General features: G+C 39.0%; 1 protein-coding gene across 5 annotated transcripts in view; it reads left to right on the plus strand.

The window, feature by feature from the left end:
* The window catches only part of RGS17 (regulator of G protein signaling 17), a 73,325-nt gene that overhangs the window by 11,997 nt on the left and 37,095 nt on the right, over positions 1–24,233 (plus strand). The window contains exon 1 of one of the 5 annotated variants that reach the window (XM_074896539.1): positions 21,433–21,449. The exons of the other annotated variants lie outside the window; for them this stretch is intronic. The gene's annotated coding sequence lies outside the window, so the exon portion shown is untranslated. Of the gene's footprint in view, positions 1–21,432; positions 21,450–24,233 lie in introns of those variants that run through there. 5 annotated transcript variants of the gene reach the window in all.

The raw sequence follows: 24,233 nt of genomic DNA on the forward strand, positions 1-24,233 counted from the left end.
GTGTAGGGATAGAACGAGGGGCAATGGTTTTAAACTGAAAGAGGGTAGATTTAGATTGGACATGAGGAAGAAATTCTTTCCTATGAGGGTGGTGAGACACTGGAACAGGTTGCCCAGAGAAGCTGTGGCTGCCCCCTCCCTGGCAGTGTTCCAGCCCAGGCTGGACGGGGCTTTGAGCAACCTGGTCTAGTGGGAGGTGTCCCTAGCCATGGCAGGGGGGTTGGGACTAGATGGTCTTCAATGTCCCTTTCAACCTAAACCATTCTATGACTATTATTCTATGATTATTCTTAGAGTTCAATTCTGTTATGAACTAGGTATTGTTGACCCACTTGCAGACTTGAATAGAAACAGATCATGCTGCTTTATGAGGATTTCACACTCATATCTGAAAAGTTGTCTTTACAGCCAAGAAAAGGTTTGAACTGACAATAAGCATGCCATATTCTTTATTCCACTTGCTATCATCCTACCTGTTACTATGCACTGAAAAAAATATTCAGCCCTATCTCAGGACAGGGATCTCACTAGGAAACAAAATTTAGCTGTGGCCAAACAGAGGGTGGCTGTATGCCACCCCCCACCCCCCCTCAAATGCAATTGTAATGTAACATCAGTTTATTTTTTATATTTTAAAAAAGTTATATTGTTCAAACAAACATAAAGCCATTCAGAAACCATGTAAATTTTGCTTGCAGGCTGTTTCAGATTTTGAATGCCTTGTCACTGCTTCTGAGTAATGTATAATGGAAATATACAGGTCAGTGCTATTAGCACACTGAAACGCTTCCATCCCCATCTCCTTTGAAAGATGTTACATGGGTGACAGACCAGTGGGCAACATGTGTCGTGAGTGTTATCTACGTGTGTTAGAAAACATCCTGTGATCAGAAAAAGCAGCTACCCCAAGGCTGTAGGTATGTGTACACTATTTGGTAAAGGCCAGTCTGGAGCTCAGACACCCCCCACAGACAACTGGGGAGAACACCAGGTTGGTCCGGGTGCCCAAGTGATAAACACTTCTGAGTGTCCAGTGGATGGTTACTCCATCAGGCAGTCCACATCCCACCCAGGCCTGAGTGCCTGAGCCTCCCTGGCCCTGCTGCTATTGTTACACCACACACAAGCACAAGAAATCTTGTCATCTTGATCACAAGACAGCAGCGTGAGTGGACCATGGGAACTTGACATGCTTACAACCAGCAGGGACTTGTGGTTTTTGTCCCCTTGTAAGCAAAGCTTCTCAAAATCAGACAGAAAGTTTCCACAGCACATGTTTATTCTGCTAGGACTCTAAACTAATTTCAACTCCCCAAAATCAAAATTTCAGGTGTGGCTTTAGATGGAATATTGTTGGCAAGAATATCTAAACTTTGTCAGTTTTTCTCCAGAAGTCATCAGTCATAGTGAAATTATAGCAAATGAGTCTGTAAATTATGGTGAAGCCAGAGAAAGAAAATTCAAGAAATGCTGAGATATTTAGATTGTCTTTGAGAAGTACATATAACTTGTTCTAGAATATTAATGAGAATGGAAAGGTTAGAAGTAGGTCTGCAGTGATATAGAGGGTCAGTAATCTGACAGTAAGAGCAGACACATACCTTCTTAAGATGCTTGGTCCTACTGTATCCTAAAAGATGGAATAAAAAACATTCTCTGCAAAACTATCATAGTACTTGCCCACAGGTCTAGCCCAGTGAGGAACCATGTTAATCTAAATCAGTAATTGCAAGGCAAAGCTTCTTCCTGCATTTCCACACAATGAAACAATAAACATGAACACAGGCCTCCACCCTAGCAGAAAAATCTGCAAAATCGTACTTTGTGACCAAACGTGCAGGTGGTTCAATTTAATTCTGACTACTTCTTTCCACAAAACTACGAAAATTTCCCTGCAGGAGGAAGTGCTTGAGTCAGCTCCACAGAGAACAGAAGTTTATCCTATTCACTAAGTGGGATGAATCTTCTATTGAGATGCTAAATATTGTTTCATTGCCTTGCATACAGCCCTTCCTTAAGATTCAAAGAACTTTTTATGCCACATTTATATTCATTGTGAGCCTTTTTGCCCCTGGCTCTCCAGCTGTTTCCCTGCTTACATCCTGAGGCAAGAACTGCTGAACTTGGGTAGCAGAAGAGGGAATTATTGGCAGGGATGGTCTACAGAAAAATTTTAGAATGCATACACCTCAGAATTGGCTATCCAGATCTCCCAGGAAAAGGAATAAATCTCAAGAGCAGAAATAATAACCAGAGAATGAGAAAACACAGAGATGTTAAAAGGTCCTTTAAAGTGAGAAAGGGCAAGGAACAGGCATAATAGACATCGAGATCATAATGTTAGATAGTAAGGAAAGGTACTGAAGTGAGAACATGAGTATGGATGCTAGTTAGTGAAGAAAAAAGGGAATTAATGAAGAAAAAGTGAATTAAATGATTACAGTGATACAATCTTGGAAGCATGGAATAGGAGAGTATGGCGCTGAAAAGTAAAAGTTGGGGTAGAGGGAGGCGTTTTGCTATGGAAATGGGAAGGAGAGAGGGTTTTAGCGCTCGGAAAAATGAACAACAGAATTTTGCAACAGATGAGATGATAAATGAAGAAGAGAGTAGCTGATGGTGACTAAAGTTTAAAAGGTTGGGAACAAAGTGATTTGAAAGATTATGGTACAGAGCAGAGAGGAAAATTTAGAGAGGAGATAACCAATCAATTTAAACCACCAGTGCAACATCAAGGAGAAGAAATCCATTCACCGGTGAATGAGAGGCCAAAAAGAGCAAGATCTCACCAACAGTAAACTGACTACATGGGTGCCAGTGTAGACTTAAGGCACTAGGGGAATATATTGTGGGAAAAAGAAATCCAACATCAAAGAGCTAGAAAAAGAAGTAGGAGATACTGAAGAATTTTATAGTAAGCATTGAGGACAATGGAAGAAATGAATTAGTCACTTTTTAAAATAAAAGCTGATTTCTAATAGCTTTTGATTATTGGAAGATATTTGTAGCATCTGAGGAATTCAGTCTTTATAAGGAGATGTTGGTTAAGCCTGAATATTAAGAAATACTTTCCTCAAGTCCTGCTTTCAAAAAAAAGTGTTAAAAAATTAAAATAATTCCTTTATGTGCAGTATTTAATGACATATGGACAAGACCTGAGCAACAGAAGAAAACCACCACAAAACCCAGGTTCAGTTTTCCTTTTCTGTCTGCAACTAGATCTTCTCTTGAAGCACTCAAAACTCTGTGCCATTCAACTACATTTCCTTGGTCTGGAAATAACAGATCAGAACTAACAACTGGATAACACTTCTATTTCCTTCTTTGTAATCTTACACACACTCAGAATAAGTAAGACACCTCTGGCTAAGTAAGAGCAGACAGCTATCTCGAATAGAAGGGAGATCAGCTTTTCCGAAGCTGTGCATTCTTTGGATCCAGAGATCTGCACATGAAGAGAAAGAAAGCAGATAACTTTTGATAGCAATAAAAACTCATTCCATTCCTAGATTTGCTTTACATGGCAAGCCTCCTGGAGGCCTTTCTTAATCCACAGCATGCTTTCTATTATAGGACCAAGGTACTAAGGAAAAAGGTACTATTGAACCAACCATAAGTGTCCCAAAGATTTTATTGCTGTTAGAGATAATTCAAAATTTCATTTTATTCTGATCAATACCCTTAACATTTAAAAACTGTGGGTTTTTTCATTTTTTAAAAAAAAAAGCCATTTTCCACCATCCAAATTTTCCCTAATATTATTTTTCATAAATTCTGTTTATGAAAGATGAATAAATATTACAGTAGTATAGATATTGGCAACACTGGTGTCCTGAGTACCAACCCTCTGGTAAACAGAAGGTGGCTGTTTCAGTAATGTCTGAATATACATTCTGAGATCAAATCTAAGGTCTCCATATTTTTAGGGATAGAGGCATTGCTAGTTGTCATCCTTTTGAGGAAAACCTAGTTTTTAAACAGAAGAAAAAAAAATGCAATTAAAATATTTCACATGTTTTAAACATTTCCTGCAGCTCCATTTTACATGCAGCTTTCCAGGATGAGGTGTATTTGTTCATAAGTTGAACTGGCCTAGCATAGAGATAGACAAGAGTTTATCATCTTCTTTACTCGAGATGGGATGACAGTAGCTGCTGTATGCCCCTTGGCCTCAGTCTGCTACAGAGATTAGACATCCAAACTAGGACTTGGCTTTCAGTCCTCTGTATCTAAGAACGCACATCATCCCATTGCCCTCACACCTTTAGGTAGCCAAATTCCACCAGTCAAGTGCCTTAAGTGCCTATTACTCATTCCTGGAACTGCTTCCAGCTACCTAAGTCACAACCAGCTCTCATCAGGACGTGTTTTCTGCCTGAGATCCCAGAGGAGCTTGGTCCAGGAGACATGCTGAGTGTGTGCTTCTCATTTCCTAAAAGAGCTGAGCTCATCACAAAACACAAGACACAAACTAACTGTCATTCCAAAACACAGCCAGAGAAGAAGGCTGGTCAGAAGTGAGTTTTTTTGTTGTTTCATCTCTCCTTCCCTCACCAAAACAGGTGCCATTTTCTCCATTTTTCTTTCGTAAAATATAGCAGGAGGGACAGCTCTGGCTAGGATGTGAGACACTGAGGGAGTTCAAACCTTCCTCTCCCCATTTAATAAGCCTGCCTAACCACCAGTTTTTTTGTCCTGAAGATAGTCAAAGGGAGAAACAGTCTCCACTATTCCTGTTGACACTATGCTGCTTTGCAAGAAAACCAAACCCCATCAGTTAAAGCATAATTAGCCAGAGATGCAGCAAAGTACCCACCATTGCAGTGTTCACCTGGGAGCAGTTCTGCCCTGTTCTAAGCACTAAAGAGTGTGGGAGCCACATGATTTAATCGTTGCAATACTGAATAAAAGCAAGAAAGTGCATCCAGTGTTTTCTTTTTCAAAGCATATCCTAGTCCTTAATGTGTTTTTAAAAGGAATGATTCAGGGTCCTAAATCTAGAAGAGGGCCATGGCTGCAAATCTCAGTCTTTCTGCAGTTCAGACTGGGTTTCTCAGTCCTAGGAGGGAACAGGGTAAAGCGTGCTCTTGATCACAAGCCCTCCACTCCTGCTTGTGCAGCAGCTTAAACTGGTCTAAGCCAGAACTGCTGCTTCTCTCTCCCTAGCACATATAAGTGACCATAGTGAATCAGTTCACACAGTTAATCCATCTGACAAGTAATAATTTGTTTCTACAGAGTTAGTTTTCTGCCACAACAAATACTTGCTTTGGGTTCCCACATGGTAGAAACACATTACCAGAAAGCAGGAGACGAAGGACCAATGGCTTGGACTTAAGTTGACCAAAGCTGCCAAGGAGCCTCATACTTGGGCTGCTGCCTTGGGAATTCATTCTGAGGTGTCTCATCCTGTCAAGGTATTGCAGATGCCCAGGTACTTTACACAAGGCTGTTTCTTTCTAGGAGGGGGAAAAAAAAAAGCAACCCAACCTCTAAAAGCAAGTGGCTCATTGCCTCTTTGCAAATCAGTTGAGTGGAGCCACCTCTGGGGAACCCAGAACTCCCCACAGTGCGCTAAAAGCAGAAGGAGCATCAGGCTGGCTTTCTCATTTCCTCAGATTGGTAATAGTACCCATATGAACTCTGTGATTTTTTCTTCTTGCAACCTAGTTTTATTGTACTCCAGTTTTAACTTTCAGGATTATGCTGATGTTTGATTTTTTTGTTACCGTAGAAAAATACAATCATAAGAAATAGGACTAACATATCACAAATAACTGAATCAAAAGCTAAAAAAGGTTGTTCAACTTATGAACTATTGTTCAAACAAATGGAAAAATGTAATTAGGGAGCACATTAAAACCAACAAAGTCTGGGCGCCTACCTGGGACAAAGACTAAACCTACAGTAAATGTTGCATGTAACAAATAGCCTGACAAGTTCTCTTCAAAGATCTGCAATTATTGTTAAGTGGTTGTTCAACCTGACCGGACATCCTAAAAGGGATTTATCCTTGCATAGAAGTTCTGCAGCTATGTAGTTATCCTAAACCCATAACTAGCAAATTCATTTTTCCTCCACCCTACAGTTTCTCTCTCTTATTTTTTATATTATACTGTAATCAAGTCTCCTGAAACTTCACCTGGATGAAGATATTCACCAAACGTGGATGGAGAGTGCACTGAAGGCAGACCTTTTCTAAGCATTCCTTCTGATACAGCATTTGGTCTGAGCACAGATGAGCTCTTCTGGGAGTTGTGTCAGACAATTTTGAAATTATTGCTTTCTGGAAAGAGACTATTTGTTTTTAATCTTTCAAATGATGTGGGGACATCAAACAAGACTGTGAGGAAATTACTTCCTGGGGTCAGGACCCGTGCTGATGGAGGCAGAATATGGGTGGATTTAAGAAACTCCACTTAATGTTTCTGTCAGTCCCTGCTCCAGAGACCTATGGAAGAGACAAGAGGCTGTATGTTCCCCTAGTCCATGAAATTATTAGTATGACAGGAGTCAGATATAGGAGATGAAAGCTGTTGTTTAGAAGTGATGGTAGGACTGAAACAAATAATGTACAACACCTTGGTAATTCCTGACAAGGCTCCCTTAATACAAACAGGTCCACTACTGTGGCCCCACACATTCGCTTAGAGAAATGCAAATAGCAAATTTTTGCAAGTTAAAGTTTTTCTCTGGTTATGTGAATTTCTTATGTATCTCTCATTATTATCTTGTCTAGGTGTGTCAGAATCCTGAAAAATCTATGTCTTGAGTCCAAGCTCAACTTTTTGGCTGTCTAGTCAAAAAGACTTCTTTCTGCTCATCCAATTGTTCTTCCACCTGGCTTTAGAAAGCAAGGTTTAAGTTCACGATAAGCAGAAAAGGGACTTCACATTTGCATCTCCTGTATCCCCTAGCTTTGTATCTGCTAAAAGTTACATCCCCTTTGATGCGACCTACATGCGAGTGAGAAGTCTGGAGTCACTCAATTCAAAACTGAAAAGATTTTAAAATCAGATAAGTTTCATGAAATGGAAAAAATATTTTGTACATGAATGACTGAGATACATAATTTCACAACCTGTAGTTTCTAAGTCTTACTAGAAGTTAGTAAGTAGCTTAGTAAGTAGTTACTAACTTACTGAAAGACAATAAGCAACAATTTAGTGGGGCTTCTTAAATTTTAGGATAGCACTCAGCTACTGGATCATCTTTATTCTCCAGTTTGTTCACTGTATAGTGGGTATAGTGCCTGACTTGGACACAAGTGGAACTTACTTTATTAACTGTTTATTGAAGTTGTGTGAACAGCTGTTGTAGAAAGTTTAAAGCTTATGTTCTTTAGTGGAATCTGAACAATTACTCTTAAAATGCCTCTGGCTCATTGACTGACATCCTACCAGATGTGAATCATAGCAGGATTGTCTACTGCCTTCTGTGTAGAGTTGGAGACACTGAGAAAGTGTCATCACCATCACCAGATTTTCTAATTAGTTAATATACACATTAACTCTGCACTGCTGTTTTTTTTCTGAAAGGAATGTCTTCTTACAGACTGTCAGATTTTAGGATATGAGAGAGCAGTGAAGGTGAACACTGAAAGTCAAATCAGATAAAGAATCAGTGGGGTCTGTTAGGGTAATAAAATGGTTTGCTGTAAGGGAACACTGTTAAAACCGAAGTGCAATAACAGAGAAGTTTTTATGCTAAGTTAAACTTTGATTATCAGGTTGCACCTGGAGCACAGAACTCATTTCTTCAGTTAAAAAGTATGCATATATCTTTCTATGAGACTAACAGACTGACCAACATTTTTAAGCTTCCCATGAAAGTGACACAAATGCACGGAAGCAACAATAAATGAATAAATGGAGAAGCAACATTTCTATCCGTTGCTGCAATAACTTAGATGGAAAAGGACACACCATTAAAAGAGAAAGGGTGATAAAAGCATATCACTAGACTGCTAAGTTTGCCTTATACTTTGCCATAAGAGCTGGGGATCATCAGGCTGAGTGTTCTGAAAGCTTCTCCATTCAGCAGGACTCAAAAAACCAATTCCTACATTTTGTTATGAGTCAAGCCAGCAAGATGTTTTTAATGGGCTTTCAGGCTTGATTTTGGAAATATCATAGTGTCATTTATGGTAAAACTAGAACAAATAATATCATCTGTCTTGAATATAGCCATCTCAGCCCCATTACACCATAGCAATGCCATTAGAAGCATAGCGGTTTTCCTGTCCTGTCTGTCTATTAAGTTATCTTCCAAAGTGGTAGCATTTTTACCAGGAAAATTTGCCAAGCGTGTCTAAAGAATGTTCAACTGTTTATATATTACTTCAATTTCTCCATTTATTGCTGTTTCTGATTTCCTTTGGTTTATGTTTTGAGTATCACATCACAAAAGTAATTTATTGCCCCCATTTGATAAAAAACAGCCTCTCTGAGGCTAATGTTAGTTAATATCTAGGTTAGTATAATGATACTTGTGAGATTATGGATTAGTTATTCCAGATTTAGAGAAATTCAGCTTTTCAAGAAGCTATTGTATGTGAGGTTTGTTGCTGGATTTGTTTTTTTAAAAAAACACATTGTCCTGCTACCTTTTCAAAACAAGCATACCAAAGCAACCCATGTAAACTGCAAGTGTGCTCACAGTGATTAACATCAGCTGTCACTGAAGAAAATGTTTGAGTGACCAACAGTGTACACCATTTAGCATGGGATGGAAAATTCTTAATCTCTTTCATATCATTTTGGTCACAGAATCTGACTTGGTGCTGAAAACCAAAGTATTATTCTCTTGACTGCAGCTTAGCCTCCATAAACTACTTGAACTAATGGACTTTCAGAGCTAAGCTACTAGAAAGACACAGCTACAGCAGGAAACCAGTCTGGGATTATTCCTGAAATCTGAGGTCAGTCTGTTAAAACTACACATGGCTTCTGAGCCTCACTGACTCACGTTGCAGTTTCCTGACATGATAGAGCATAAAGCATCTTTCTTTTTGCCAAGTGGCTACAAACTGCCACTAGAGCCCTACAGTAGGTATCTCTGCAGCTGAAGCATAAGCACTCACTGAATAACAATGGAGCAGCATAGGGGAGGATGGAGCACACAGAGAAAGGGAGCAGAAAAAGCTGAGAAAGCTGACAGAACTGCTTTTGTAAAGGAAACAAGGTGCGCATGTGCAAACTCCTGCATCATGGCATACGTCATCCTCTAGAGCAAGGAGTAAAATGTCCTCTGCATTTGCCCAGAAGTAACACTAATTCATTTAGGAAACACAGTGTATCCAAGCTTTGCTTGGCTTTTGATAGAAATTGTCACCTTGTGTCTGCTTGTTCTATAGCAATTTGACATCTCATCTCTAGGTATCAAGCTTCTTGACTGTCAAGCAGATAAGACAAAAATCCGAGTCCTGTGCCATTCCTTCATTCTTCATAGGAGTAAAAAACACAAGGGCTATCCAAAGTTAAGAACTTTGTCCCTCATTCCTCTCATAAAAAGAGGTAAAACCCAAGCAAGAGTAGCCCTTTAACTGTATCTAATATGAAATCGATACAATTCTAACTGGGGACATGTGGAGGATTCAAGAAAACCTTATGCGCTAAATCTTCACTCGGTGGTTTCCTGCATATGTCTACAAAAAAATCCCACTAAACCCTTATGCAGTTGCATTTGTGTTTATATGACCAGTTATAGGAAACCAAAACTCATCTTCCTTTCAGGGTTATTTGGGGACTTGATTAATATCTCAGGCACTTGGAAGCCAATGGAAATTCTGTAAGTGCATAAAGCTGCTTTCTTACGAAACAAACTGTGGCTTTACAATACCTAAGATGGAGTTAAACCAGAAATACATCTAGGCAGCTTTACTGGGTCACTGGTTAAAATGATTATTCTTTGATGTACACTACAGCTGCTCTTTAAATTATGCCTCTTCTCCAACAGCTCATGTAAAGCTTACTAGTCACTATTCATGTTCTCATTTTAAAATACTGTTTATATATATACGGTTTATATATCTTTTCCAGTATAAAAGTAAAGGCATGGTAAATGGTGACTAATAATTCCTAGATATATTTATGATTCAACACCCCTAGAAAGCAGCTATGCAAATAATACATACCTGTCTTGTGAAAGAAATACTAGGGAAATTTCTTAAGCTTCGAAGCAGAACTTTTCAGGCAGCAGTCACTGTGTATCACTCAGTTTTGCATCCCTGACCCATTCAGTTGTCCAGACAGGAAACATTCCAGACAGTTCATGTGTTGAGGTGCAATCAAGACTAAATATCTTATTATAATATTCAGTAAACTTGATTGTGGTCACTCAGTCACTGTAGGCATGGACAGGAGTAATTATATGACAACTTGCTGTTCTTACATGTAAGATTCCTTTTTGCACAGGTTTACCTTAAAGCTCAGATATTATAATTATTTTCATATAATATCAGATATTATAATACTATAATAATTCTATGCATACTCCTTGACTACTTGACACTACTTGACTAAGCAAAGCTACAGCTTTTCCCCATTATGCCCAGATGATCCTATTCCTTCAGTTCAATCATCTACCTGTCTACTGGTGTACTTAGAAGGGGATGAACTAATTAGGAGAGGTAGCCTAGATGTCTGTAACAGATGAGATTAAATTGTCAAAATTTCTAAATATTCTTTTTCCTTCTTATTGTGAGATAGTCAGAATAACCAGCTTGCTTCTAGCTACCCTATATTTGCTTTAGAGAAAAGAGTTAACCCAGTGCCTTTGTATGTACTATTGCCATTCAAGTATAATTGCTTTATTAAGTGGAAAAGCTTTGGCAACATAAAAAGCTTTTGTTAGTATTTATTTTAAGTTAAATACATAACTTGCTATGAGGGAACACTGTTTTAAAATAACTGTTAAAATAACCAGGTATACCCTACTGAATCAGTAGCAATCAGTTAATTAGAGCCAAATTTAAGGTATTTGTTCACATCATAAAAAGCAAGCAAACATGGTTTGGGTACAAGAAGAACTCTCAATGTATTTTTGAAATATTGGTTTGTTTTTTTCACAACCAACTATTTACAAATTCTATAACTTGAGCTCTGATTTCTCCTCTGAATTGTTTTCCCATTTTTAGTCATACCACAGCAGTTTTCTCTATTCATGTGCAAGCACTTGGGATTTTTTCAGCACAACTGCTTGAAAACAAGATAAATTGGATTCCAGAGGAGAATACAACTTTTAAATCTAGAAATTTAGTGGTTTATAAGCAAGTGGGAAATTGATATTATCATAAAAGGATTGTATTCTACTTTTGACTTTCTGGGGTCTCTGACAATGAGTTGACACAGTCCTGAACAGTTGGAGTCTAGAGGCAGAGACAGAAAGATTTGTCCTTTCTCGTGATCACCTCTAACATTTTCAAAAATGTTCCTGCTCTGAATAGTGAAAAAAAGTCTCTCAAACGCAATAATCCTTCCTAAATAGAAGATGTGTAAATTTGGTTGAATTAATTAAAACATTGGGGTTTTGGAATTTCTTTATTTCAGTTCCCAATATAAATTAATTTCAAATCAGAGGTTTCTTTAAATGAAAAACTGACCTCCATTAAAGCAAAACCACTTCAGTGAGATACTTTGGCAGCTTCCAAACTTTCTTTAAAAGAAAATTTTTTTAAGAGGACATCTGTCAAAAATAGTTGCTTCAGCAGTCAGTTTTGGTTTTGACAAACATAGACTTTTCTAATTAATGTTTAATTGAAAAATTCCTGACCAGGCCTATTCTAGATTGACATGGGAATTGGCTAGCAGTTGGACACTGTGCAAAAGAAATACGATATTTTCACAGCCCGAGGAAGAAAAGCAAGCTGGGGAGTGAGGGCATAAAATTAAGGTGATGTTATATAAGGCAGCTTCTTTCCCAGAAAAATCTCATAGTGAGCAGAAAGCGTCACTGATTTTGTTTGCTGTGACAGCAAGGGGAACTAGCATGGCCCGGTTGGGATTGCTTCATGCCCTGGCTGTGGAAAGTATCTGCACTTAGTAATACGTCCTCTGCAGGACACAGCAGTGTTGTATCAACTCGCACAGTGCCAGTGGTTAAAAAGTTGAAATTTCACAGGAGATGGGAGTCATCAGTATCACCTTTTGATTAAACAAGAGATTAAAATCTAGATTTCCCTTTACTCCATGGAATAGCCTTTGTGACGGTGATGCCCAGTAAGCAGCTTATGTTCTGCTAATTGCAGGGCTACAGAAAACTATGTATGTGCACACAGCTGCAGAGCTTCATGTTCCTGTTGAAATACTTAACAGAATAATTACTTTGCCAATTACAAATTAGCCCTGCTTATAAAGCATCACCATATTTTCAGGTTACATTTTCAGGTTACATTTTCAAGAAAAAAAAAAAAATGGGGGTGTTCTTTGCTGCTGCTGCACCTCCCACCACGTTTGTGACTGCTGCTGCTACCACAACTGCCTCACTAGCAGAGCAAGCGGTAAGGTGCACGGAGAGAGCAGTGGTACTTGCATCAGGAGCTGTACCCGTGGAGGTGGGAAAAGTGCAATAAGAGCAGTATCAAAAGAGTCAGGTATATGTAGGATGAGTGGGAATTTCTGCATTCTTAGGGAGAGGAAATGAGATGCTGGAGAGATTTCAAAACCTTTTTATTCCTCCCAATCAAATCCTCTCTTTTTTTTTTTCTTTTTTTTTTTTTTTTCTGCTAGAGCACAGCAGGACGATAGTGATTACAGTCTCCCTGAGCAATTCCAGCTTTCTAGCCACAGCCATTTTGGGGGCAGATATAATTAATCTTTTCCTCGTGCACTTAAGAATGCATTGGGATACTCTCCAAGTCTCATGTTCAGCAGACACCTTTGTTCCCCAGGGGGATTTATTCACTGCTGCAAATCACTCAGTTTGAACATCCTAATCGATATGTTTCAACAGAGTTTGAATAAATGATGTTTGGAAGCTGTGGTGAATAATTCCTGATTTAAAAGAAAACAAAATCTCCTTGAGAGGGAATGCACCATGTATAATTCTGGAGCAGAACTGACAAAATGGGCAGATACCCCCTAGATACCTAATTCAGTAAAGTAGCCAGTCTTCAGTGGGAATTTTAGGGAACGGTAAAACAAAAAGATAGACGATACTCAGGTTTTTAGTATAGTGGCAGACCGTAACAATAAAAATAGTCTTTCCGTAAGTCTCACTGACATTAAGGCCCTAGACATACCAACAGGACAACAGATAACTGTCTCAGCATAAGTGGGTAAATGAACACACTGAGTGTTACAACCCTCCTTTCCTGAAGACTTGAGGACAGAAAGAGGACATGAATGTCACTGTTACAGGAATGCCTTGTAATGCCCATAAATTGATTAAAATTCTTCTTCATCTTGTGTGTACATGTGCAGTAGGAATGGGAATGGGAAGGGGAAGGAGAAGAGGAAGGGGAAGGGGAAGGAAGAACACAAGGAGTGTAGTGGCTATAAATTATTTGACCCAGCTCCAGCTTGATTTATTTCAGCCTCACAAAAGGCTGACTGAAATGGAGATTGCAATCTCAAACTACTGAATGAGAAGTAGGTAGGCAAAGAGGAGGAGTCTTTAGAAGTGCCAGAGTGTCTAGCATTCCTGATTTGTGCAAGAAAACCCAGACTCACTGACACCTCTGCAAAGGAAGAACACCTTCAATAGAGTCAACAGAGCAGTCACATTTACCACTGAAGAGGGAGATCAGACTTTGGCCTTTTGTCACTAAAGTGGCAATTCATGAATAGAAATAACAGTTCCGGTATAAACAATTAAAATAATAAGTGATGTGGGTAGAAAAGGACCCACTCCACCAAAATTGTTCTTCTGGATTAATTTGAACTTGAGAAGACCACAAAGCTGGTAGAAGCGCCAGTGGAGTTTCACAGCCCTGCTTCTGGCCCTAAAACAGAAATTTAACTTGGGAAAAAATAAGAACATCAACACAATGGAAATGTCTTATTTAAATATTTGTGTTCATCTCAAATGACTGAAGTAACTTGGCAAAACTTCCGAACTTTGATTTAGAAATACCAAAGCATCATTTGAACAACTTCAATCAAAGTATTTCAGGCATTAATTGCAGAACAGCACCTTTTCATTGCATCAAGATCTTCTCTGCTCACCATTTCCCATGATGGACTTCCAGTAACAGGACTTTAGCGATACATTATGGGATGTAGGCAGCAAGGGGAAGACTGCATTGCAGGATATAAATCTAGAGAGTGCTCTCAGCATTTGGGAAATTGATGAATCATGGCATCAGTGGCAGAAACAGTCTAATGTTGAACTGACACAGTATGAAGGGGGAAGGGCAGGGGGGGCAGCTTCCCCCAACCAGAAACTTATAACAGCAAAATCTTTCTACACTACCACACCTCTGGAAACGTGTAATGTTGCAAAAATGCCATTTTCCAGCAGTCACAGGGAAACAGGTCTTTGTTTCTGCAGAGTTTTTTGCATTTTTTAAACTACACGTCTTGAAAAATCTCTCTGGAAAAGGTTTGTCTACTATCTGCTATCATCAGCAGCATTTAATCTGAGTCTATTTTTCTGGGAAAAAACGTGCAATCATAGTTGTGAATATTACTGAGTAATTCACGTGTTTCAGGATACAGCAGGTTATTTGGAAGTTTTGTTTATGGATAAATAAATCATAAGTAGGATACTTGGTGACTTCACGAGAGCCTGAACAAGAGTGGCCAGCTACATCACTTGCATACTTTTTCATAAGCCATTTTTTGGTTCAACTGAATCAGCTTTCATGTCAGAGTACGTGGTATCAATGGGGTACACAGCTTTTAGGTTCTCATCACTTTCATTAACTACATTTAGATTATCTGTAATGATTAATGAAATTGGAAAAAAAATTGCCTGGCAACCTGCCTTTAACCACTTCCTGCTTGTGTGTCATTAAAAGTACTGCCTTTATATGGAGGGAAGGATGGCAGATGTATTTACATGCAAGTAGAAAAAACAAATCTCCCTCATGTTGCCATGTTACTTCTGCGGTAAGAATTGCTCTTGGAGTTACCTCAGCCCATTCTGGGGAGCCTTATTCTCGCAGTAGTAATGGAAACTGTTACCCCAGCTTTAGGGGAAGAAAGGAGCAGATCATCCTCCACTGAGAGCTGAAACTCTGGAAATGGGGAAGGCTAATGCAGAAGTTTCAGGCATTCCTTTATTTTGGCAAAAGTTGGTGCTACCCAAAAAAAAAGAAAACAGGCAGAAGCATTCATATTTCTGTAAGTGGATAGTACTGAAGAATCTGTTGGGTTTCATTATTTTTGCTAACTCAAGTAGAGATGGTTAATCACCAGGCTACGTTCAAAATATGAGCAATGCATAAAAATGAGCCCCAGAAACAATGTGGTTATTAGCAAGATACTACATGGAAGTAAAAATGGAGTTAATGCCTGGTCTAGCTTTCAAAGGTGATTTTGGGAAGGTGAGTTCAGGTACAAAATCAGACTAGGACAGCAATTTGAGGCAAAGCCCTTGGCTTACTGAAAGATCCAGAATTAACTCTTAGCAGTATGTTTATGGATGGGCAAGAGAAGTGCCCGGCCTGAAGTTCTGAATGATAAACAGGACTTTGATATTGTTGAAAATGAGAGCAAACATAATACACATTTAAAATTGGACCTGAAGTAGAACAACATTCAGAACTCAAAGCCCACCATATTCAGCACCTCGCAAACGACACAAGTATGGCTGCCAACTGTGGAAAAACTGAAGGAACTGTGTTGGAATATGCCCTTAGGAAGGCTGCAAACTTCAGGAAAGTAGATGAATAGAAGAATGCTTCCTAACAGTTTGAGACAGCCATGGAATAAAAAATGACTGGATTATTAACTGCAAATATATGGAATGCTCAGTTATCTATTGTTGAATGCTGATGCACAAGTTAGTATAGTGCTGAAAATGCTGACAGTATCTCAGAAAGAAAAGTAACAGATAATAACAGGTACCCAGGAATACAGTTTTCAAGGTGACTTTTCGCCCACAAGAGGACAGCTAAATGACAAATGGAAAAGATAACGCCTGCAGTGCTGCTGGGGAATAGTATTCCTGTTAGGATTAATATCTGTTATGTCTTTTTTTATTCTCTGTAAACTGTTCTCCCTTCACAAGAGGCTTCAGGTAGCCTCTAGTGGAATGGTAGTCTGGAGACCTCAGCCCCCGTCTGCTCTGTGGGTGCCTGCCACATCAGCCTCCTTTGTTCCGCATCTGTGAGTTCCTCTGTGCAGCACAGGGCAATTTTCCATCACAGAATCACAGAATTGTCTAGGTTGGAAAAGACCTTGAAGATCATCCAGTCCAACCATCAACTCAACATTAACAGTTCCCAAGCATAAGTGAGTAACTCTACTGGGATTTTTTTATTATTCTTGTCTGTGAAGTGGAATTAAGCCACTTAAAGAGATGTTTATTAGAACTAGCAAGGACTGGCAGACCAGCATTAGGCATGCTGACTTGTGTCAAGTGTGCTGAGAAGAAACGCTGAGTTTTGCTTTTTCAGTTGTGCATTCACTGAACGTGCCAGCACTTTGCAAGAGGTATGAGTCAAATAAAAAACATAACATGCAAGCATCATTAGCATTCTTAAAACAAAGAAGTGGTCTCTTTCATTGAGTTTAATGTCCCTCTGTGAAGCCTCTGTTCTTATTTCTCATGGCACTTAGTTGCACACCATTCAGGTATCAACAAGGAAAGACATGTAGTAAATCTCTGAGGTTGCACGGCTGTGTTAAATATTAATCTTTTGCCTCAGAGGATAAGGATTTATTTAGCTGTAGCAAGTGTAATGTTTTTTGCTTTGTGCAAGAGCTGGAATGTCAGAGGAGTCTCTGATCCACATCATGCAACCTTAGAAACAACCAGTATGAAGCAACCTTATGTCTAATACTTAAAACACAGATAGGTTTGCAGTAAATAAAACTAATTCCATGCAGTTTTCTGTGATTCATGCTTTTTTAAAGATTCTGTCCCCAAAATCTTTTCTACTTAAGAAGGTTTTATGAGTAAAAATGTTTCAGAGCTGTTCACCTTCTTCAGAGCGAGAGCTTCATTTTCACCTTGCTTTAAATTAGAGAAGTTTTTCAGAGTTGGTTCAGTGAACAAAGCATATTACAACCACTGGATGTTTTTGAAAGTGCCATCATACAGAACATGTTGTATTTTTCATAAGAGGAAAGATATGTCTTGGTCCATAACAAGCTCTGCTTGCTACTAGCATTATGCCCCAGTTTCCAGTTTACTCACTCAAAAAGACTTCATTATTCTTTTATTGTAAAAGGTTTTGGAAGAAAAGATACTGTAAATAACTAGTGTAAGGATTTTAAAGCAACTGATTCAATATTTATTTCTAATAACCTGTAAGTATTATAGAATGACATACTCTACTCTTTTTCAACTGAGGCAAATAAAAACAGGACAAACTTTTTGACCTGAAATGGGAGCTAGGTAAGTCCCTCTGCACTAATTTTATGTATGTCATCCAATTTCCACCAAACGACAGGTCAAACTTTCAAAGACAATCTCAAAGACAGAAAATTAACCTAGGTGCATGGGAAAAAAAACCCAGAAGCCAACTGAAGGAGAGAGGTCCTACTAAAGCTTAACTGTTATACTGTGACCAACACAGTATAAACCCCCACTGCTGGAAGAGTTGCTATGAGAAGGCCCTCAGAGAGAATAGCTATGTGAAGTCTCAGAACAATTTTGCCTTGTACCTAAGCTTGTTCCCAAGTTTGCCCTGTTCCCCATCCTCTTACAAATTTCACAGTAAGGGCCGACTTTCAAGGAGAGTTTGGTACAGAAGTCAGTGCCCAAGTCACAATACAGCTGAATATCTGGGAAAGAGGAAATTGTGGGGATGGTGGAGCTGCAGATAGCTGGCTGGGCCAGCTGTGCCATGCCCGTAGTTCTTTTTAGTCCGCTTAATGCTGTCCTTTAACATACAGTCGACAGGCTGCCCAGAGCTCTTCTGCGGTCCTTTTAAATTAAAACATTATCTTTTTCTCTTATCATTATAGAAATAATTTTTCTAAAAATTCAGCAAGAAAACTACCTAAGTGTATTTCACTGGCTAGAGGAAATACAGCTCTTTATGCAGAGCACTCTACTTTTTTTTAACATTATGAAATACTGGATCAAAGGATGCTGATGAGCTTCCCTCATGGAGCCTATAGTCTGTGTGCCAGTAAACAAGGATATCAGACAGGCTGCACTGCCAGTGAGCAAAACGTTTATAGGAAGGGGGGTGATAGACATTCATGTCAAGCTTCACTCAGTAATCTGTGAAGACAGTGTTCCAAGAGGTCTTGTCTGCTGATCTCCAGGGATCTATTTATCTAAATTAAATCGGTTCACTCTATCCCATTGCATACTCAAGTGGAAGAGCTACTTTAATGCCTTGCTGTACAGTAGCATAGCTGGTGATTATAAATTTCTGTTATGCTCAGCATAAGAGAGCTTGTAAATGTACAGATCTGACTAGATGCGACGCTTGCATACCAAAATTTGCATATTTCCAGAGAATTCAAAGGTTTCAAGTTTTCACTGAATGTTTTTAGTCCCTTGTGTCTTAGCGGTAGATTTTTTTAATATTGGTACAATAAATAGAACTGGATTATGAAAAATCATAACATTTATATTATGGGACAGTAGTTTCAAGTTCCATCCTTTAAACTTTATAAAAATTGAGGTGTTAAAAATAGACCTTTTATGTAAGACTTTTTCTTATAAGTGGTTTTCAAAAGGTTTTTCTGCATTTGGACGTATTTTGCTCTTTTCTGTGCAGCAAATGATTTGCAATTCTTTTTCTCTTTTTATGCTTTGAAAAAAATGCAATAGCACCACAGCCTTCTGTAAACACATACTGTTTCAAGTATACCATTATACAAAGAAAAAGGGAAACAAATTAACTTATGGAATATTCTGGAATATTGGTGCCTGTCCTCCAAAGTAAAATATCCTTGCCCAGGAGGAAAAATGGTGGATTCTTTCTATGCAAATTTATATTTAGCATTTGTAGAAATGCTAAAAGCATTAACTCGCATGCTTGATAGGGTTAAAAAGAAAAAAGGAAGAAAAATTGCTACATTGGTTTTTAATATGTAAGTTTTCCATAGTACAATAGCTGTCAGATTCTGCAAGAAGACATAATTTATTCTTTTCTGTTGGTGAATATGAAATAATACATGCACAGCTTGCTATAAAAAAGTGTTTACTGGGATGGTTGGAAATCTCTGTTTTTAAAACTGACACATTTAAAAATGACCATGGGAGGAGAAAGGAGAGGAGAAAAAATTATAATTGGCTTTCTTTTTTTTTCTCTGAGCTTCCATACATCCCTTCCAAAACACAACATGCTTACTAGCTCTAGAGACTCCTCACACTAGTTTCAAAAGTTCTCAAGCCCTCTGCCTCAGTGTGTATTTTGGGAATCTCTATGAACTTAGAGATACTGCTTTGACTGTTAGGCATTTTCTGTATAATTTAGACACTTGCACATTTGCATCATACTGTGATGTTTAGGGGAGAGAGAATGTGTTACAGCTGTCCACTACCTGATCTTATAAAGTACCAACAGCCACATAAATTTGTGGTAGTTGGAAAGTGACCTGTGAGTAGCTCTAGAGAAACCAGTTCTTTCAGGCAAGCTAACATACAAGATGCTACTGAGGTAGATGCTCAAGTGGTGAGGTACACAAAGGAGCCTGCAGCTTTCTTCATGGGAATCCTTCCAGCAAGGGAAGGGATAAAACAAAGACAAGGGAAAGCAAAGAAAACCTGTTTTCTCTTACTGAAAAGACAGTGAGTAAGTTCTAGAAAGCTCTTGTAATGGCAAGGGGATTTAACCTGGAAGTATGATTTTTTCTTTTTCTCTGCAAATCTCTTTTTATTTTCTGTGCTGCCTAGTGACTTTGACAGATGAGTCTTAGTGAGTCTTGCTGCAGCAGCACTAGGCACACATCTGCCTGCTGTATTGCTCTGCAGGTTATTGGTTTCACAGCAGAGCTGACAGACATCTCAGCCAGAGAAAGTCAGTGACCTCAGAAGTGGGAAGGAGAGGAGGCCATGCAAAGGGAGCTGAGCTAAGACATTGGTGCAGATCAGGAGGAGGCAGATGGTCCCATGAAAGTCTGTTACTGCTATCGGCTGAGTGCATGCTGTACCACAACTGAGCTGTTGCAGGTAAATGCACATCAAAGCTCAAAGAGCACAATGTCATCATTTTAAAAACCCCTGTGATGTCTTTTTCTGCTGTCTGGGAGTCTAGACCAGTGGCTTCCACTGCCCAGAGATGTGTTAGGCATGGGGTGTGCCTCAAATTTTCCATGAGATCTAGGTAGAATTTTTATATTTTTGACCAAAATGTTTTTGCTGCAATGTTTACTTTTTTAACATATATATATAGCTCAAGACAACCAGAAATTGGAAGCTGTGTATCTATTCTTCCATATCTCAAAAAAGTCTCCCATTAAAATTTTGAAGCTTTTAAAGCCACATAGCTTGTCATCTCTTTGACACCCACTCTAATTTCTTGCTCCAGAGTGGTTCAAGATTTAGTAAGGTAAATCCATGTCTTCTGTTTTCCATATTTGTTTGTTGTCTTCCCATTTTCCCACTGTTGTCAGCTGCCCTTTTTATTTTATGCCTGTTTTTCCTGGTAACTTGCTGAATAGCAGAAAAGGATAAAAGAGTCCTTGACAGCTCCTCGCAATGACTGTCCTGTGCTTATGGCGGTGATCAGCAGCTCTCACCTCTCTCCGCACTAATGAAGCCCCAGCCAGGTCTCAGACCAGCAGTGAGGGACACGGAGCCTGGGAAGGTCAGAGCACAATTACAGGGATGTGATGAAGCCTTGAGAAAGCCACAGTGCTCACTGCAGCACTTCCACAAACCATTCTGCTACTAAAGAAAAGGGCCATGTTAATTTTATAAGTGAAGAACCCTCTGATGTGACACAGCATGAAGGACATGAGGCTTGGTAGCAGCAGGTGGAATAGTGAGAGTCGCTGCATGGGATATGACTAACAGGTAGACACAACAGCATCTAATGCAGAACAAGCAAGTACACTGAAGGAGTCAGACCAGTGAAAATGCGGGATTTCAGACAACAGACCTCCTCCAAGCACAGGAACAATAGCTGCTTCAGTAAAAAATTAGAAAATTAATGTAAAGATTTGTTATGATATGGGGAGGAGAAAGGGGAGATGGAACTAAGACACTGATGCAAGAATAGTGCCTGAAACACAGTAACCGCAGATACTGAGTAACAGGAAAAAAAGGAAGAGGTTTATTTTATCTTACTTTTTTTTTTTTTTTTACCTAATGTCTAGGAGCACAGAGGGAACACTTACATGACAAGAAGACTGGCATGAGAACATAGGAGAACCTTGGTAATCTTGGAAGTTGTTCAAGATTCTGTACTTTAAAAACACACAACTTGGGGAACATTTGATTACAATTTGTTGCAAAAATTTGGGTGGGAATAGTAAATATCATCCTAAAGCCATAGTCTAAAATGTTCATGGCAGCAGAACCATTCAGGGAATAATTAATAGATCTGCCTGAAGTGAAAACTAATTATCTGTATAGCCCTGATAAAAATATAGCAATTATATGGAAAGACATACTAATGAAGTTGCAGAGAAACCTGGAAGAAGCCAAGAACAAGCCTGTTTGCTTTTAATTATATGAAGGACTGTTAGACCACATCTCAAAACAGAGTTGGCAATCTGGAAGATACTTTGGCAAAACTATGATTACAAGTTTATTCTTTTCAAAGTACTCTTACCATATGCAACAATACTACTGCATCCATGGCATATCACCAGTCCTGGTACCAGTGAGCACAAATTATCTTTACTGATAGTCAGGAAACAGTGGAAAGACCTTGTCAGCAGTAAAGATAACCGAGAGACTGACAGAGGATAAAGAACGGATAGAAAGGGATCCCTTCTATGTCTTGCTGAATCATCCCTTGTACCTTATCGGGTGCTAATTATAACCCTGCACAAACTGATAGGTAAAGACCTGCCTATTAGAGTCAAACGCATAGATGAATTCTTGACATGACACAGACATCATTATAAAGTGCCTTAAATCTGAACCTGTTATGCAGGAGAGCAGATGGCCACCCACAGCATATGCAAGAAACCAAAACCCCATGCTGCCATGTACTGCAGGTCACTTAAAGCAGCTACAGACTTGGGGCAAGAGTGGAGGAGAGGAAACCAAAGGTAACTGTGGAGTAGAAGTAGAAAGTGTCCATACACTGACATACAAATCCCAGGCAATCTCTTGAAAACCCTAAGTTAAGAGCTAAGGGTGAAGTCAGAAGTGATAAGATAAATGTGTCATCTTGAGATAGCAGCAAGGTAAATGAACAGAGAAATAGCAAGGTGGAAGCAAGAACCTTACCAACAGCACAGTGCAGTAGAGGAGTCAAGGCTTTAAAGTAACTGCTATCAATCCAAATGCCAGGATGGTGGGAAAGAGCACAGAGTAGACACTAGTCTCCTCTCCCTTCCTCAGACCAGCAAGCGTTGGTGCTAACTAGAGGAGCAGAAATAGCAGGAGCTTACTATGAGTTTAACAGAAGTAGTATAGCTTGTGGGAGGGAAGTGGAGATCCATTACCAATGGGTACACGCCCATTCTGACCACTATGTCAAGGGTAAGTATTCCTTTAGTTCTACAGTCATTAAGTTCATAGGTATTGTCATGTGAGCAGAGCGTGGTACCTGAACAATCCCTGCCCCTGCCTTTCTTATTCAAAGCATCTTGGTTTTAGATCAAGCCTTTTCACATGTATTGCTTATATTAACCTTCTCCCACTATTCCAAGCCACCCAAAAAGACCCTAAAAGCCTCTTTCTGCCTCATGCCACCTTTTGCTCCTTTCCCTCTCAGTTTTACTGTATTAACCAAGTAACCTCTCCCCATCCCTGCCCCACTAATCTCTTGATTTTGTTTATTATACTTCCTTTTTTTTTTTTTACTTTTGAGAGTGGTTGAGGAAAGGAGGGCTGGAGCACACAGATATCCTGTCAGAGGATACCTTGGAAGTCAGTCAGTGAAACTTAAATCAGTATAATGACCAAATATCCAGTTATTTCAAAAAGCATATATTAAAGAAGCCTTTTTGAGGCTATATCTGCCCAAATTTGCAACTTCTGTTTCCAGAAGGAATTTGAAAAAATCAACTGCCTCAGAAGTAAAGGCTGGAAGTCTTCATTTACAGTGAAGAATGTAGATTCTGTCACTTCAGAGACCAGAACCGTGTCCAGAGTGGTTTCAGAAAAGCTATTCTCACACTAAAACAATTCTCCTTGTGCCTTCCTTTGTTTTTCAGCCTGTCATACTATGTGCACCATAAACAAAAGTTGTGTGCATTTATGGGATTAAGTGCTGCCATTTCTGCCCGTGAAAGTTTGCCAGGATGGTCTTATGTGCTGAAAAAGTAGCTCGTCAACATTAAAACTTGTTTGATACTTGAATTGCACTTGCAAATCTTTTTACCCTATGTTAGCTAAAAATTCTTGTGCTAGTCTTATGTTTATTTCTTAAATTTGTGATGAAATTTTTACAGAATCTGTGGAGTTCACATAACCCCCAAACGACATCTGGCTTCTCACAGAGAGAAATGGCTTTGAGCACAGGGAAACTTATTTATAAATTATAGTGCTAATGCATGCAGTAAAGCTCTCTGTGTTCTCAAGAGTCTTCTTAGCGTCCTCTTTATGGGGAATGTCATGGACTTTAACAAACACTTCTTTCCAGCAATATGTCAAGATCTGTATTTCGCCCCCTGTGAGGAAAGTATCTTTCTATCTTTATAAAGTGTAGTGGCTTCATGTGTCTAAGTCAACTGCAGCCATGCTAGCCACAACAAATAGGTAGATAGATGTAGTGTAAAATGGGATTCTCAGATGTTTTTCAAACACATACAAATAAAAACAATACCCTTAAAAAAGTTTCCTGATGAGTTTTTCATTTTGCTTTTTATAAAATATTCTTGAAGAATGTAGAGTGCTCTTAATCATAATTTTGGTACAGCTCCTTAAAAACCACATGCAGGCATCTCAAACTTTTCAATAATGCATTACTGTCAGGCTTAATGTTTTGTTACTGAGCAGTAATGTCTGATTCAGAAGTACAAATGCACATCTACTTGATGATG

Source organism: Athene noctua, chromosome 1, assembly GCF_965140245.1.
Source record: "Athene noctua chromosome 1, bAthNoc1.hap1.1, whole genome shotgun sequence".
Taxonomy (NCBI): Eukaryota; Metazoa; Chordata; class Aves; order Strigiformes; family Strigidae; genus Athene; species Athene noctua.